Source organism: Oryzias latipes, chromosome 10 (genome assembly GCF_053564925.1).
Source record: "Oryzias latipes strain Hd-rR chromosome 10, Olatipes_Hd-rR_3.1".
Lineage (NCBI taxonomy): Eukaryota > Metazoa > Chordata > Actinopteri > Beloniformes > Adrianichthyidae > Oryzias > Oryzias latipes.
The window spans coordinates 10,870,889-10,886,806 of NC_136246.1; the positions used below are offsets into that span (position 1 = coordinate 10,870,889).

Genomic DNA, 15,918 nt, shown 5'->3' on the forward strand with positions numbered 1-15,918 from the left:
TTAATGTTTTTGTAGGTTTTGCTGGCATTGTTCATTTCAGGTCATTAATAACTTCCTAATAATCAATGAACCAGTCCAGCCTTCAACGTATGCATTTAAAGGGAATGTCTGTGTATTTGAATTTGCGTTAAGGACTACATAAAACAAGTCTGGGTTCTGTTTCTACCTATTCTGTATATTCTGAGATTGTAGGTCTACTTCGACACAACACAGCTCCTTGTTATTGACTTGTAACAGCTGGCTTATCTAGAAATTAGATCTAAAGTAGAATATATGCCTGCGTGGTCACATTAAGCTGGATTCCCATGGGGTGTTTTAGTTTGAAAAGTGAGTGCATTCTCCCAATTTTGTCTGATCAAAGAAAGCATGGGGTGGAAGGGTTTCCGCCTGCTTTAAAAAATCTGTTTCTTTACAGTGAAAGATTGCATTAGATGACAAGCCAATCATTGGGCATTCTTAGAAAAATGGTGGAAATCTCAACCATCATAAGTTTATGACGTGTAGCTTCCTTCCTTCAGAGGACGTTCCACTTAAAAAGTGACAAGGCGTATGGCATATACTTATGTACTTATATAGCACTTAGCTACCTTTCTTGAATGCCGAAGGCGCTTTAGAGTCACGGTGTCTTTCACTTATTCACACACGCCTTCACATGAATGGCGAAAAATCTGATTGGAAAGGTTTATAATTGCAGATTTCTTTTTTTCATCAAATCCTCTAAGGATTACATCAATAAAGGCCTTGGAAAGGCTTTCTATTGCTTTATTTCAATTCCTGAATCCACTGCCTTTTATGCAGAGCAGTACCCTCCCAGGCCACGTTCTGGCTCAAACAGAAAAAAGTCTTATTACAAGTGAGAGTGAGACAGCTGCTTGCAGTTCTCTCACTGCATGACAAGCAGGAAAGAGGAGGACCGCCCCCAGTTTCCTTTAATATAACATTTTTAATTAAACAATCTCTGACAGAGTGAGCAGAAAAGAAAAATTTAATTTGGGTAGTAGTTAAAAAAGTTATATAATTTATTCTCTGCTTATACATATAGTTTAATTTTTACAAAACACATCCCTTCTGCGTTGCTCCAGTCTGTTTAGGTCACACAAAGCCTTTTAATAGAATTGCAGCTTAGCAGCCAAGCTTATTAAATTCAGGAGATGTGTTTATTAAAGATATGTCGCTTACTGAAGTCTTTGAAAAAAAATCAACTCATATATTGTCCAAAAAATAATTACCCTTAACACCTTTAATTACTAAAAAGAAAACTGCTTTTCCAGGAAGGACATTGAAATAGCATGTTCTTAACGTTTCTTTCTTTTTTTTTTTTAATTAGTCATTCACTCGTTTTGTTCTGATGAACATCCCTTTTACTAGTTCCCAAGGACCAATATGCACACACTTGATGCATATTTTTAGATGTTGCTCTCTAAAGGATCCTTATCCTCATCATTAGGCTACCTTTAGACGTGTATTTACTTTTCCAGTTGTTAATAAACCCAGAGTTCTGTGTTGGCTTTTACTTTCAAGTTGAAATCCACCCTCCACTATCAAACCATACCCAAAGCCTGAGCTCACCGGGTCTGTGAGTGAACGCGAGGCAATGATTTCCCCAAGCACCTCATTGGCAATGAATGCAAAGACGACATGTGTCTACCACTATTGAACAGCGCTCACTGGCTCTCAGCCCACTCGTAAATTACACAGCAATGTCTCTCCCAAGACTGCCTTTACTGAAACAGCACACTTAGTAAGGTTGTTCCCTTAGTTGTCACCACAGCTGCCAGTTTCCAGTGTTTTGTGGCCCAGAGATAAGCACTCGGTTGAAAAACCAGAAAAAAATAAAGCTTTGATCATTTGTCTAAATTAATGGATTTATGTTGTTATACCATTTCAAGTAAACCCTAGTGCATCTGTACACTGGGATGATAGTTGTTAATGACAATTTAAATGTAACATGATTTGAAATATAGTGATCCTTCACTGTAAGAATGTTTGTTGGTTGCTGTCTCGCTGTTTTTCGGATGTTTTTTCAATGTAATTTTGCTATATATATATATATATATATATATATATATATATATATATATATTTTTTTTTTTTTTTAACAGACTATTTTCTGTATCCTGATTATCTTTTAACCAGTCTTCTCAGTGGCATGTCTTTTTACTACAGAATACGTTCAGTTTCCTACATTTACATATATCTTCAATCGCGATCCGATCTCTGTTTTCATTCTCTGAATTTGGAATTATTTTTCAAATTTTCATTTGAGCTGCTTGTGTTCATTTAAGATGTCTTTAAAGTTTTCAGTTTGCAGTTTGACTGGGTAAAAAATAGCTGGATGTACTCTGGGCCACTTAAACTGTGGGTATTTGTGAAATTGAGTCAGCACTCATGCCCTGAGAGAACAGTAAATAAAGCTGCAGGACAGATCCTGGGAGGCAAAAGAATCCCAGGCGAGCAAACTATTTGCTCAAATGTGAACGATGAAACTGAAATCATAGTCTTAATAATCAAAACCAACTCTGTTCATGCCTTCAGCTGGAAGTGCAAACTGCTCACATTGTTTGGAGGCATTTAAAAGCCTGTTGGAGGATTTAATGGATTTTTTTCCCCAAAGGTAACATTGTTAAACCGTTGGAATAGCAGTAAAATAACCATGGATGGGTGTTTTTAATAGCATGCTTTTTAAACTTATTTTCTCTTTAAAAAATTTGAAGACCGGGACTTAACCCTATATGGAATTATAACAGTATTTTCCTAAAAAAATACATTTATCTCACATCTAAAAGAAGAGAGCTTGTTTGGTTTGTTCACAACTGCCTATGCTGGGTGCAGGATAAAGAGGGAAATATATACCATTGACTGTGTCCAGACGACGTCAGTAAGCTGTGATTGGTCCGAATCGGTCTAAGTAATCCTTTCTCAGGCTCAGGCTATGCCTTTTTAAAACAAACACCTTTTTCTGTCCACAACACAGCTGCTGAACTACACACAACTTAAAGAAATCATTTAAAAATAAATAAATGTTAAAGATTTTACCTTTCACCTCCATGTATTAACTATAAAATATGAACCTGCTAACCGTTATCATAGAAACAGCTGTCTGGCTGAACACACTACATCATTATTCATCCTTTCGTTGTAAACTGATGCCTAAAAAAACATTTTCGTTTTTGATCTACATTATTTAGGAGGTGTTTTCTTTCTAAAGAATGATACATTATGACAAAAAATGAAAACTGATGAATCATATGCATTAAAAACACCCACATAGCATGACAGGTACTAATGATGTGTGTAATTCATTCACTGATGGCAGCTGTTATAAATGACAGTCATGTCAGTACATGACTTCTGAGGCGCCAAAGTCAGAAACATAAGCTTGCTCTCTTTTGATAGGCTATTACGCAAACATATTTCTCTTAAGGGGAAATAAAGATTACTTGATTTATTTCGTTCAATATTCTGATTAATTGACATGTATAACATGTGTCTGATGGGAGCCAACTCTGGATCTGGATCGGATCAAGACGGATCAGGCAAAGACTAATAAACAGTCAAAATTGGCACAATGGAGTTAAAAAGTCCATTTATACTTTTTAAACAACGTTTTATATTGCTGTTGGACAATACTAAGCAAAGATATTTTTGACAATATTCAAAATTAGGGTTGCATGTTGTGCAGTGGTTTGCACTCTTGCCTCACAGAAAGAAGGCTCTGGTTCAAATCCCAGCTGGGACCTTTCTGTGGGGAGTTTGCATGTTGTTTCTGAGCATGCATGGGTTTTCTCTGAGTACTCCAGCTTCCTCCCATAGTCTAAAAACATACTTCATAGGTAAATTGGTCCCTCTAAATTGTCCCTTGGTGTGAATGTGTGTGTGCGTATGATTGTGTGGCCCTGAAACCGGCTGGAGACCTGTCCAGGGTGTATCCCACCTTCACCCAACAGTAGCTAGGACAGGCTCCAGCAACCTCGTGACCCAAAAGAGATCAAATGGGTAAAAAAAATTAATTGGATGAATTCCAAATTATCTAAAAATTGCTGAAATGTAATATGTACGTATCAATTTTCTACTGTTGTCGCAATGGTCAACATTAAGCTTTTTGCCACCAGAAAGGCTGGTAATTTCGCTTTTGAATGGTGCCACATTTGTTTAACGTAACAGAGCTCAGTGTAGTAAAGAGTTTGGCTATCTTCTTTGCCAACGCTAACCAGCTCTTTCTGCCTTTTACCTTTGTTTGCTGTTTGGAAGATTGAATGATTGTAGTTTGAAAAAACAGGATTTGTTTTTGTTTTCAGTTCAACTCGTTCAACAATCTGGAGCCTCAGTAAGCTGTGAAAGATCAATTTACAGCCACAACAGCCTTGTACCTCTCTTCCTCATGCACATAACCAGCCTGGTCACAAAAATGGGTTCCCATTATCCATGGCTTCCCATTTATCATCTGGCATTTGTTGGAAGTTCCACCGTTTGCACGGCCGACACCAGTGTAAACAGGTTCTACAGGGAAGGCTGGGGGGTATTCCAGAAAGCAGGTTATGCTCGCTCCCACGATAAGTTTGGGGCTAAGGAAGTTGATAACCTCAGCTTTTGGTTCCAGAAATGGAGGTATGTTTCAGGGTAGGTCCAGTTACCATGGCAACTCATGCTCTGAACATAACCTGGTCTGGAGCAGGTTTAGTTGAAGCTTAGTTTGTTTACAGAGAGGGGAAGCAGCATGGTGTGTCCATTTAAAAATGACTTAGTGGATGAAAAAGCTCAGATAATACTTTTTCCACCATGAGAGGGTGATAAGACCACATATGGATGTTGGAAAGATAAACTTTTTTACTTTGATCTAACTGAATTATTTGCTTCAGTTAAGATAAATCATTTTTTTTGTTAGGTCACCTCAAAAATAACACGTAGTTTTCAGACAATTATTTTCCTTTCGTTCAAATTAATTCAATTAAGTAGGTGTAACTTTGGTGCTGCCGTTAGATCGGCACCGCAAGGGGTTCTGGGATATCATTCCCTTTGCCTGTCTGGACGGATTTGGGTTTAAGTGTGGGTTTTTTACAAAATGTGTTTAGTTGTATAGCTGTTTTACTGTGTTTCACCGTGTTTTACCGAGCTATTTTGTCCTACTATGCTTACGTCTCTGCACCATGAGTGAGAGTAAGGGAGAGGATGATGAGTTTATATAGTACCCCTACTACCTAAGCATATTATGACAGTGATGGAAAATTCTTTAATGAATTTTTGCACTCCGTGCATTTTTTTCCCGTTCTTTTTATTGTTATAAAAATGAGCATATCTGCCGGCTCAAACTTAGACATATGAAAGTTCAAGAAATATAAGTAATTAAGATGGAAAAAAGATTAATGGAGTAATGTGACATTTAGTTAGATAAATACGTAAATTTGAGTTGTATAAACAATTATTGAGTTTGAATTAATTTAACTAAATTATTTTTCAGCCATGTTACTTTTTTGATGGACTTGTAATTTTTTTCCGCCGTCATTAAAATCTCAGACTCCGTCTCACTTAAGTACAGCGCTTTCTTTTTTTTTTCATCACGCGTTTCCATGGTGACTCCAGAAATCGGCGATCTATTGAGAATGTCTTTATGTACCGTGCGTTAACCCAGGGTTACCAAGTCGAGCGTAATTACGCCAACTCATATCCGGTCTTTTGGAACCGACATACCCAGAGTAAGCAAGTTCAGGCGGATTTCAGCCAGAGTTGAGGCTTAAAGTCAGGCTAGTTTAAACATGCTTCGTGGAATACCCCCCTGGTATCAGACCTTTAAAATAAAAACAACAGCAAAATAAACTGGTTGGCAATGACAGATCAACTTTGGCAATCAAGCATTTTGACATGCAAACCTTGACTGCAAATCTGCAGCAGACAACTGACTGCAAGTGCTAAAAGGGTCAGGAATAGTGTTTCTGGGGCCGTCTTCCTGGGACACACACTCTATGGTCTATACTCTACAATAAGGAACTTGACCTTCAGTGTGGAGATGGTACTAGAGCTACTACAGAAAATTGCTGCAACTTTCACACAAGCCTTTTCCATGTTTTTTTCTTTTTTTAAAGAAGACAACTACTAACCACCATAGCAGGACCGTGCTCACTGTTTTTTTAATTTGGTTTCTGCTGAGTCATACTTGGAGGCACCAGACTCTCAGAAATTGTGTTTAACATGTTCTTGTGGTATTTTTCTGATGATGGGGGACATAAATAAAGAAATATAAGCTTAAAATTTCATTTCTGGGTATTTCTTCATTCAAATTGTACTGAAGCGGAAGCAGACAGAAAAAAAATGCCGTCTGAATAAGATCGTATTTGTAGCGTAGGAAATACATCCGGCGGACCACAAGTTCCCTGTTCTGCTCCATTCTGATGCATCCACTTGTAGATGACTAGATCCATGTACGTCTTTGTTTTCCTCGTCTGATGTGGCTCAAAACTGTACAGCTGGATAGCTCATACATTACTCACCGTTTTTGCTGCTCCGCTAATGTTACGTTGGGGGTGTGAGAGGCTGTAAGCTAACGGGACAGCTTGCAAACAGACTTCACTCAGCAACGGTCATAATTATCATAATAAGTCATAAGCCCAACGCTTTGAAAAAACATCAAAAGATGATCAGAGTGGGACTGAAAGCACCACCAAAATAATTTGTAATAGTCGAAACCCACATAGTGGACCTGTTGTTTCTCTCTCAAATGAATGTGGCACATTTACAAAGGGTAATAAAAATATTTTCCAGGAAGAATTGCTGTTTCAAGTCAGTTATTTTTCAAAACGGAAATCCTGTGGACTGATTGCAAAACAGCTGTTGTGTTGTTGTATCTAAGCTGTGAACGTTTAACATAATAAAGATTTCACAAACCAATCAATATGTAGCTTGTGTTTTCCAGAGACCTTTTCTTGTTTTCGTTCACTATAAGTGAAGAAACACTAATGTTCACATTAGTGCTTTTTTGTTCTCTTTTGTTTTTTTTATGCAAATGTTTTTTTCTTAGCTTCTTTGAAGGGAAAAGTCGATTTTTTATTTTTTGTATTTTTTGAACAATTTTTCACACTTTGATCTCGATTGGATTTGTTTGGACGTTTAAGCTGTGACTTTGTGAATAGTATATGTTTTAGGAAACTATGAGTCATGACAAACTACTATAAAATGTCATGCCAGATTGATGAAATTTGACAAAAGTTATTTATGAAAAATACTTTAGCTTCATTCCATTTTCGTCAGCCGTTTTCAGATTTTACAAAATAAATGTAATCATAAAATAACATAATGATAAATATCCTACACTGAGCACCGATTTATTTTTTATTGGCTGCTTGTCTTGGATTTCAAAATGAATGTTTTTGCTTTTTGTATATGATGGCCACACATATTGATGCACGGTGGTGCTTCCATCTTTGCAGCAAGCTGTTTGTACTTGTGTAGGAAGATTTGACAGACTGTCATCTCTTCAATATTTCAGCAAGGGCTTATTAACAAACACTGTGCCATGTTTAAAATGTGCATGTGTGGTCTACTATGCCATTTTTTTTCACTTAAAGGATAGGTTAGGTTATTTATTTGGTTTATACAATGAAGATAAGCTCAAGAAATAATTGGCCTGCATGACTACAAACATGAAACATGCTAATACTTTTTTACTTTCAGGTTGTGTAAATATTAAAATCCAGCCACCTAAAGTTTGTCTTTTTACCCTTTAGTGTCAGTTGAATGGATTGGTTGCTACTCTGAAAGTAAGATGTACCTTTCTTGGTTAACTACTCATTAACTTTTGTGCACATAAAACATACTAAATCAATAGCAATCAAAGCAGTTTCACCTTATCAGCAATGGCAAGTGATTAAGTAAGTTTGTACGTAGTTAATCATCAAGTCAAAACAGTTTTAATAAACTCTAATTCAGGATTTACCAAACATCCAAAATAGAACCAAGCAAATAAGGTTCAGATCCAATTTAATAATACGTAAAAAATAAAAAAATAAAACCAAGTCAGTTTAGTCTTTAACAAGAAAAGCAAAAAAAAGCTAAAAAGAATATATTTTTCGGTAACTTATATTGCTCGCCATTTTTGTTGCACCGATAACGTAAGGTTGGGGTTGTGAGGGCTGTAAACAAAGGGAGAGTGTTAAAAAAGGGATGATGGGGAAGGGGGGGGGGGGGGGGGGGGCTGACTCTATGCCAATGGTCCCGCCCACAACTCAGGTACATTTTTAATCAACTACTGCCGCTCTGCAGAAACTATGTCTTAGAAAACTACTCAGGTTTTCTTTTTAGTGTTGCTTAGGAATAGCTTAATCCTAATTAAAAGACCCCTGGAAACACTTTTATAAAAGATCAAAAGATGATTGGAGTGATGACGATTTTGTGTTTGGTCTATTTGACAATCCATCTGTTATTTAAGTGACAGTAAAATGTGAAACAAAATATGTATAATGTTTACGTAAATGTATTTTTGACCTATATACTTCAATTATATCTAGTCTACAGTCCAGAGTGGGAAAGAGGGAAAGAGAAAACAAGCAGGTTAGAACAGGTGGAGGACAGTGTCAGGTATGATGTGTGACAAACAGGTGTTGGCAAGAATGAAAGGAAAGGGGTATGTGGTGGTGGTGAGACTGGACCATGGAGAGGATAGGGATGGATGGATAATTCACTTGTTGCCAACCCTAAAGATTGTCAAACGGGCAAACTAAAAATCAGGCAAAGTTATGAACCTTTAGAGCCGCGTTTTGATCTAATCTCAGTTTGTGCATCTTTTATTGTGGACCTTTGTTGATTGTAACATGGATGTAGGTTCACCTTTTGTTGCTTCTTTGTAGACACCATGATCTAATCTTAGAGAGAAGTAGCCTATCTGAGGGGCATTCTAAGGACAGTAAAGGCAGAGGAGAGCTATGACTGCAGTACCCATCAGTCTTTGCGAAGATGCTTTGATTGATCAAAGTCTGCGAATTGTTTTTAAAGACTGATTTGGCCCATTTCAACCCTGGCCACTGTTTTCTTGCTTTGGCGACAAATGATATATGAAGCTATCAGATTTTTCATAGAATATCTCAGTTTTCCATCACTATAGAGTCCAGTTGACTAAGATCCTTCTTTTCTCACTGAGGGGATCCTCTAATCCAGGGGTCGGGAACCTTTTTGGCCAAGAGAGCCATAAATGCCACATATTTTGAAATGTAATTTCGAAAGAGCCATACAATAATGTAGTGTCCCTTCCCCACACTGAGGCACGGAGACTTAACCTCTTTTAAAGTTCTTTATTCTGGTTACTGCAGACCGCAACAAACGCCGTACAACTAATTCATCAACTCCTGAATCTCTCCCGCCGAGACGAGAGCGCTTCTCCCAACTTTATATTCCCCTGCTCCCGCTGCAGCCCTCCCATTTCCCTTATTCGGCCCATAGCTGAACCCCATTGGTCCAAACTACCTAACAACAGGCTGAGCGACAGAACTGAGAGCCAATCAGATCCCTGCTTGACGCGTTCAATGAACTCCAGAACTTTTAACGCGGCCCAACAGCCACCCAACTCAGTCCGCGACAATTTGTTTAAAACTAAATATACAAATGAATGTGTGCATTTGATTTAATTTCAACATTTTTAAAGTACAATAAGTCTGTGGATTCTTTTTAATAACATTGTTATTCTGTTGCTAATAAATGATGAGTATTTCTCGTGGTAGTTCTGCTGATGGTCTAGTCTGGTTGATACGTGGTGAGTTTCTGCTTCATGCAGGCGTTGAGACTTTAAACGTGATCTTAGGTTGGTCTGAATGTTCTGTAGATGTGACAAAGACTGCTCACATGCAGACGGGGAGCCAAACATACACTCACACGCCGCAGTGACTGACGGGCAGCGGGTTTTACGTTTTTACAATCCCTGCGCGATTCACCTGCTGCCTGTCCCCACAACCCCTCACCCCCACCCTCTGCTTTCTCCCTCACACATCCCGTCCCCGCAACTGCGCGCTCTTTTTCAGAGACGGGAGCGCGTAGTTTTAGGCACGGCAATTCACAGGTTTCCAGCTGGTACAAACTCTGTGAAATAATAGATAATAGTAACTGATAGCGCTGGCGCAGATTTCTCTCTCTAAGCACTGCTACTACTGCGCGCCTCTGGCATCGCATCGCGCCCGAGAAGGACTGGTCTAATGAAAAAAAAAAAGTATAATTAAAGATTTGTCTGCGAGCCACATGTGACCATCAAAAGAGCCATATATGGCTCGCGAGCCATAGGTTCCCGACCCCTGCTCTAATCCTTGGCAGACTTGGACTGTCTTGCCCTTTGCATTTGTCAGAAAGATGAATGCTTGCAGCAGTCAGTAAGAGTACAAATGAAAATACATGTATGCATCCAGAGGCTGAAGAAACACTTCATCAGAGTGATTAAATATCTTTATTAAGGGATGCACGGTAAACATTTCCAGAAGTGACACTTTCAAGCAGCTACTTAGGTGTTGTTGATAGTCATGTTGTATTATGACAAACAGGGTACGTTGGATTTCTTTTTAACAAGATGTGATGTGTTTTCTATTTATAGCATACTGGGTCACAGTAAGTGTGGGTCACCGCTATTGCTGCCAGTTTTTCTGGCATTAATGTTTGCAATTTGGTTGGAGTGCTAAATGTGGATCAAACTGTTGACGGATTTTACTTGACCTTCAAAGCCCTGTCTCTGAAACTCCTCAATTACAGTCCCATTCAAAGTCATCAGTGTTCACAACCGATATTGGAAGCAGCTCCTTTTTTTATCTCTGACTATGGCAGAGTATTGTATTTTCCGCACTATAAAGTTAAAGTGATTTTGAGGGGTATGCTGCACTATGTCAGTCTGTTTTTTATTTATTTATATATATTTTTTTACACGCTGCAAACAATGTTAGGTGTTATTGTTATCACGCTAATGTCGCTAATGTGTAAGGGGTGTTGGCACTGTGTATCTTTTTTTATGTATTGCTAGCGAAAATTAGAAGTCAGCATAGTCACAGTAACGTTTGTTTTAGTAGTATCAGTCTATTCTTTACATGTTGCAAACAAGGTTGGGTAGTACTGTGAATACGCTTATGTAGCTAATGTGTGGCGTGTTTAAACTAGTTCTAGAGTTACTGTGAAAGCAGATGATATAGTCTGATTAATGGACTTATCTCTGACTTTTTTGTATCGCCTAATGACCCTTATAGTTCAGTGCCACCTTATATATGACGAAAGTTCAAAAATAGGCCATTCATTGACAGCTGCCTTGTAATCCGATGCGCAAAAATATGGTATTTTAAACCCTGTTAGTAGAATGGAAGATGTTGATGACAAATACAATGAGGAAAAGTACCGGTAAATGTCTTAAAAATGATTAACAACATCTTACTTTTTTGTGCTCATAGACGATCTTTAAATCTGATTTTCTTTCACACATATGAGGAACTCTCTGTTTTCCTCAAATTAAAATTGCTGTCATTATTTTCTACCAAAGTTATTTTAATGTCATTTTGATTATGGTTAAGTAGACTCATTTTCTGTCTCCATGTGTGAGCGTGTTTTTTCTTGTTGCCTTTGATTTTGCTTTCTGGTTGTTTATGGTTTTTACCCATTACTCAAATCACAGGTTGTTGCTTTTTTTCAAAGGATAGTACAGCAACACCAGAATGATTCCTGATATACAGAAGTTCTTCTATCCTATGCTGTTGCAATGCAGTTTTATGTTAAACTAATAAAAGCATAAATGATTTTTTTAACAAGTACATTTTAATTGAATGTAAACTCTTAATGTATAATTGACACTGAATCATTTCTGATATAAAAGGCCTGCTGTTTATGTACCAAAAGCCAACAGTAAAATGTTCTGCATCACTGTGCTTGGAGCTGTTTCAGTTTCATATTTGTGATGTGGCCTCTCTTCTTCCTGTTTTGACCTTAAACCATTTTCCTGTCAACCGTCTCCCCTGATTGCCCCCCTTTTTCTGTTGACTATTTCCTGCATCTTCTTTTCTCTCAAGTGTTCTCTCCCACCTGGGTTTTACTGACCCCCCCCCAAATAAAACCCAAAACTAACAACCTTTTAAAATATGTTGTAATTTAATGCAAACCATTAAATTAGATATAGCACAATGTCAATATGCTTGTTGACAGGCATACTAAATATTAGGGGTGTAACGATTCATCTTAACAACGATTTGATTTGATGTTTGCGGTTGTCGATTTAAGTCACTTTTGATTTTGGTTCATTTTGAACAATCCGATTCAATGACCTAAGATTGGTCCAGGACAGGACAGAAATACCTGGTACTGCGCAGTGCAGATGAAGTTTTCCAGATTCCTTTTATTTCTTGCAAGATAATCAAGTGTAAATAAAATATGTTTACAAATAGGTAAACAAGAATTAATGGCAAATCCAATCATATTTTATTTTCCTAAAGTTCAGCTCACTGATGCTTTTCCACATCCAAATAATCCAAAGTAATCCTTATTAGAACATTCTAGCACACTGTATGGTCACATGTCTTTACTGAATTCAAAGTCTTTTCACACATTGGACTGGAATGAGGGACTGATCAATTTTTGTTGCCGTCACATATGTGTTTTTTGCTGTGATGGCACTTGGTCATTTTTACGTTGGAGTAAAATAAACCGCCCTGCGACAGACTGGCCAACTGTCCAGGATGTCCCCTGCCTTCACCCACAAGTGGCCGGGATAGGCTCCGGCAGCCCCGTGACCCCAAAAGGGATAAAACGGCAGAAGATGAATGAATGAATGAATAAGGGAAATAAACCTACTTAACCTCAAACCAATTGGTATTTTCCAATATTGATTTGATTATCTATTGATCTAATTTTGAAACGATTTTACATTACTCTACTACGTTCTAGAAAAAAACCTGTGGGTGGTATAATTTGTGAAGTAGCATTATTCAATGCTGTAAAACCCTCACTACACACTTTTCTTAGACAGACATGAACATTTTCAGACTTTTCTCTTTTGTTTAAACTCTCAAAGTTCAAACCGTCATAGAAAAATAAGTCCAGTTTTATAGAATGAAATCAATGATCTGAGCTGGATCACAGATTTATTAAGATTTAGAAAGGCAAAATCATTCTGTACATGAAATGCAGCACAGCAGAGATTGATTGACAAGGTCAAGAGCCAATCAGGACACAGAACACAGTACACCATTAAAAAAACAAAACAAAAAAACCCCTGCAAAATTGTACTTAAAAACAACAAGACCACAAAAGATTAAAGGAGATGTAGTGAGGGCAAACTGTATTTTATAGTTTTACATCTACAGATGTTTGAACTGGGAGAGAGGGAAGTCGTATCATTAGTATGTGAACCGCAACATCTAAGGCAACTGTTTGTTGGCTCTTCTTTCTATTGATGTGCCCATTTTTGTAAACAAAATAGTTCCAACATTAGCACAAATGCTTCTATTACCAGCTGTTCCACAATGTTTCCAAAAAAAGGACCAAGAAAGTTACTTTTGAAAGTAACAGGAAGTCCAAAGGTTTTTCCATGTATTATGTATATAAGGAAAAGATAAAATTCACATAATGGGCTACCGTGTATACCAGGATGATCTGATTATGCCTTTTCCATAGTCAGTTTCCTTTATGTGCTGATGTTAAATTGTCAGTATCTGCTCTGCATAAGCATTAAAGCTGAACTTGATGACTTTGGTTCTTATTGGTTTACTATTCCTGCCTTAAATGTTGCTGTCACACTATGTCTTCCCCAACCACACCTTTAGTGGGCGTCTGTCTCTTTCTGTCTACAGCTCCCATAATAGAAGTTTAAAGTAGCATGATGCGTAGCCTAATGCAATATGCCCAGATTTGCACGGTGCTGGATAGAATGTACAATGCTCCATGGACTTGGACAGCTTTATTTCAGCTTTTATTATAAAATAAACCATGTAATTCATGCTGCATAGTGTGTCATGTGTTGCTACTGCTTTGTGGATGTCTGTTCAGGCACACAAGCTGGATAAACCACAAAAGCTTGCCTTTTTGTTTTTCCTTTGATTAAATTGTAATAAATCCACATTGTTTGCTATATAAAACATTTAAAATAAAAATGTCTTGCAATTTATTCAGACTATCGCTCGCTTTCCAACAGTTGAGTTCTTTCATCATTGTCTTTCTCACTGACTTCCTTGCAGTTTCCTGTTGTCACTTAATGCTGAGACCCCGAAGATCTAAATGTCCATAGTTTCCGTTTTGTTGCTTAGTTGAGATTTTCTTGATTCTGTCTGTCGCCATAGATGCATTCAACTATTCTGAAGGGATTTTTCTCTTGCACTGTTTGTCTTAATATGGTGGATCTGTGACATTATTCCAGTTTCACTCTAAGCCAAAGGGATCTCAGGTTTTTGTGTAGAAATCCCAATCTTGTGACGGCTTTGTTAGAGATAACAATACATTACTTTTGTATTATTAAAAAACTGTTTAGTATTTAATATTTAAAATATATTAAAAATGGTTAGTGAGCCATAGTATCTCCCAACTGTTTATGGTCACAGCAAACATTTACTTTTCTTACCAAAATTTCACTTCATACACAGAGTTTTTTTAACATGGAAATTGTTACTAAGGTTGGGCGATGTCCCTTAAATTGGCCGTTGACGATGTTTGCTGTCAACCATCGGGATGGACGATGACATTGTCGGGGGGAGCTATTTTTACATTTTTCGTTCTTATATAACTGCTATTCGTTATTTTACTTTTTTTACTCTATTTCCCAACTAATGACTAATCCGGGATGATCCAGTATAAACTGACGGAAGTGACTTTAACAAAAAAAGTAACAAACAAAATAGAAAAGAAGTAGTCCGCTCCTGCACTTAACTAGTGAAGAGGACCGGCGGAGCGCGGACTTCCAGCTTTGTGTTTGATGGGAAGGGAGGGGGGGTGCTTTGTTACATGAGTGGTATGTGTGGGAGATTTAAGACTGCGATCCGTCCCGCAGCTCTAGGGGTACGAGCTACAGAACTCAGAACCGGGTCTAAAAGTGTGTGTCTGAGCACAGCTCGGATCGTCAGCAGACACACAGGGGTTTGAGCTTCAAAGCAGAAATGTCGCTCAGTCCTTAGAAAACATTCAAACAATCACGTGGATTTGTGTTTCCAGTTGTGTCCCGACTAAATAAAGGCTGATGTTATTCCCACATGTTTACGTGCAGTGCCACCCAAAGCTAATGTTGTTAGCCCGTGTTAGCATACTGCTAATCCTGGCTTCTTTCCGGCTCCGTTCAGAAAAAGCACTGACCACACGGATTAAAATTCAAATGATGAGCGAACAGGTGTTTCATAATAACGGTAACATTATTAAAAGCACGTTTAGAAGATCGTCTCGTATATTACCGAGCTGACATGTCAATGTATATAGCCGCTCTGCGCTGTTTAACATCGTTTTGTATTGAATTGTTACATTCAATAAAGTTTGAAAAAAAAAAGCCGCTCGGCGGAATTTACATCCCCTTCCGGTTTTCAAACCCTACTGCGCATGTGCGAATGATTTATTCCGACCGAAAGTGTGACCTTGGTGAACGTTTTTATATTCTGAAAACATTTTTCTGGGCCCATGAACACGGTTGGATTCTAATCCGACCATTGATCCCATCAAGATATTTTTCACATGTAACCGCGGCTTATGGTGTCGACTCGCAGCGTGGCGGGGGCGTGGCATCACGATGGTGTCTCTCCATCTGGATGTCAGTCACCCATCACGATGGACTCGGCACAACCCTAATTGTTACATGTACAAACTTTTATTATCAACTGTCCTTTGTATTGAGCTGCATGTACACCAAATAACCAAGTTTTCTAGAAGTAGTGTTATTGGTTTTGTGTGGATGCTTCACTAGGATTCTTTTGTCTTAGTGTTACGTGTTGTCTCTGCCTTCCACAA

At 38.0% G+C, this 15,918-nt stretch overlaps 1 protein-coding gene across 4 annotated transcripts in view; it reads left to right on the forward strand.

Moving 5' to 3' along the window:
- Positions 1 to 15,918, forward strand: part of enox2 (ecto-NOX disulfide-thiol exchanger 2) — a 223,206-nt gene that overhangs the window by 31,138 nt on the left and 176,150 nt on the right. The window lies entirely within an intron of this gene.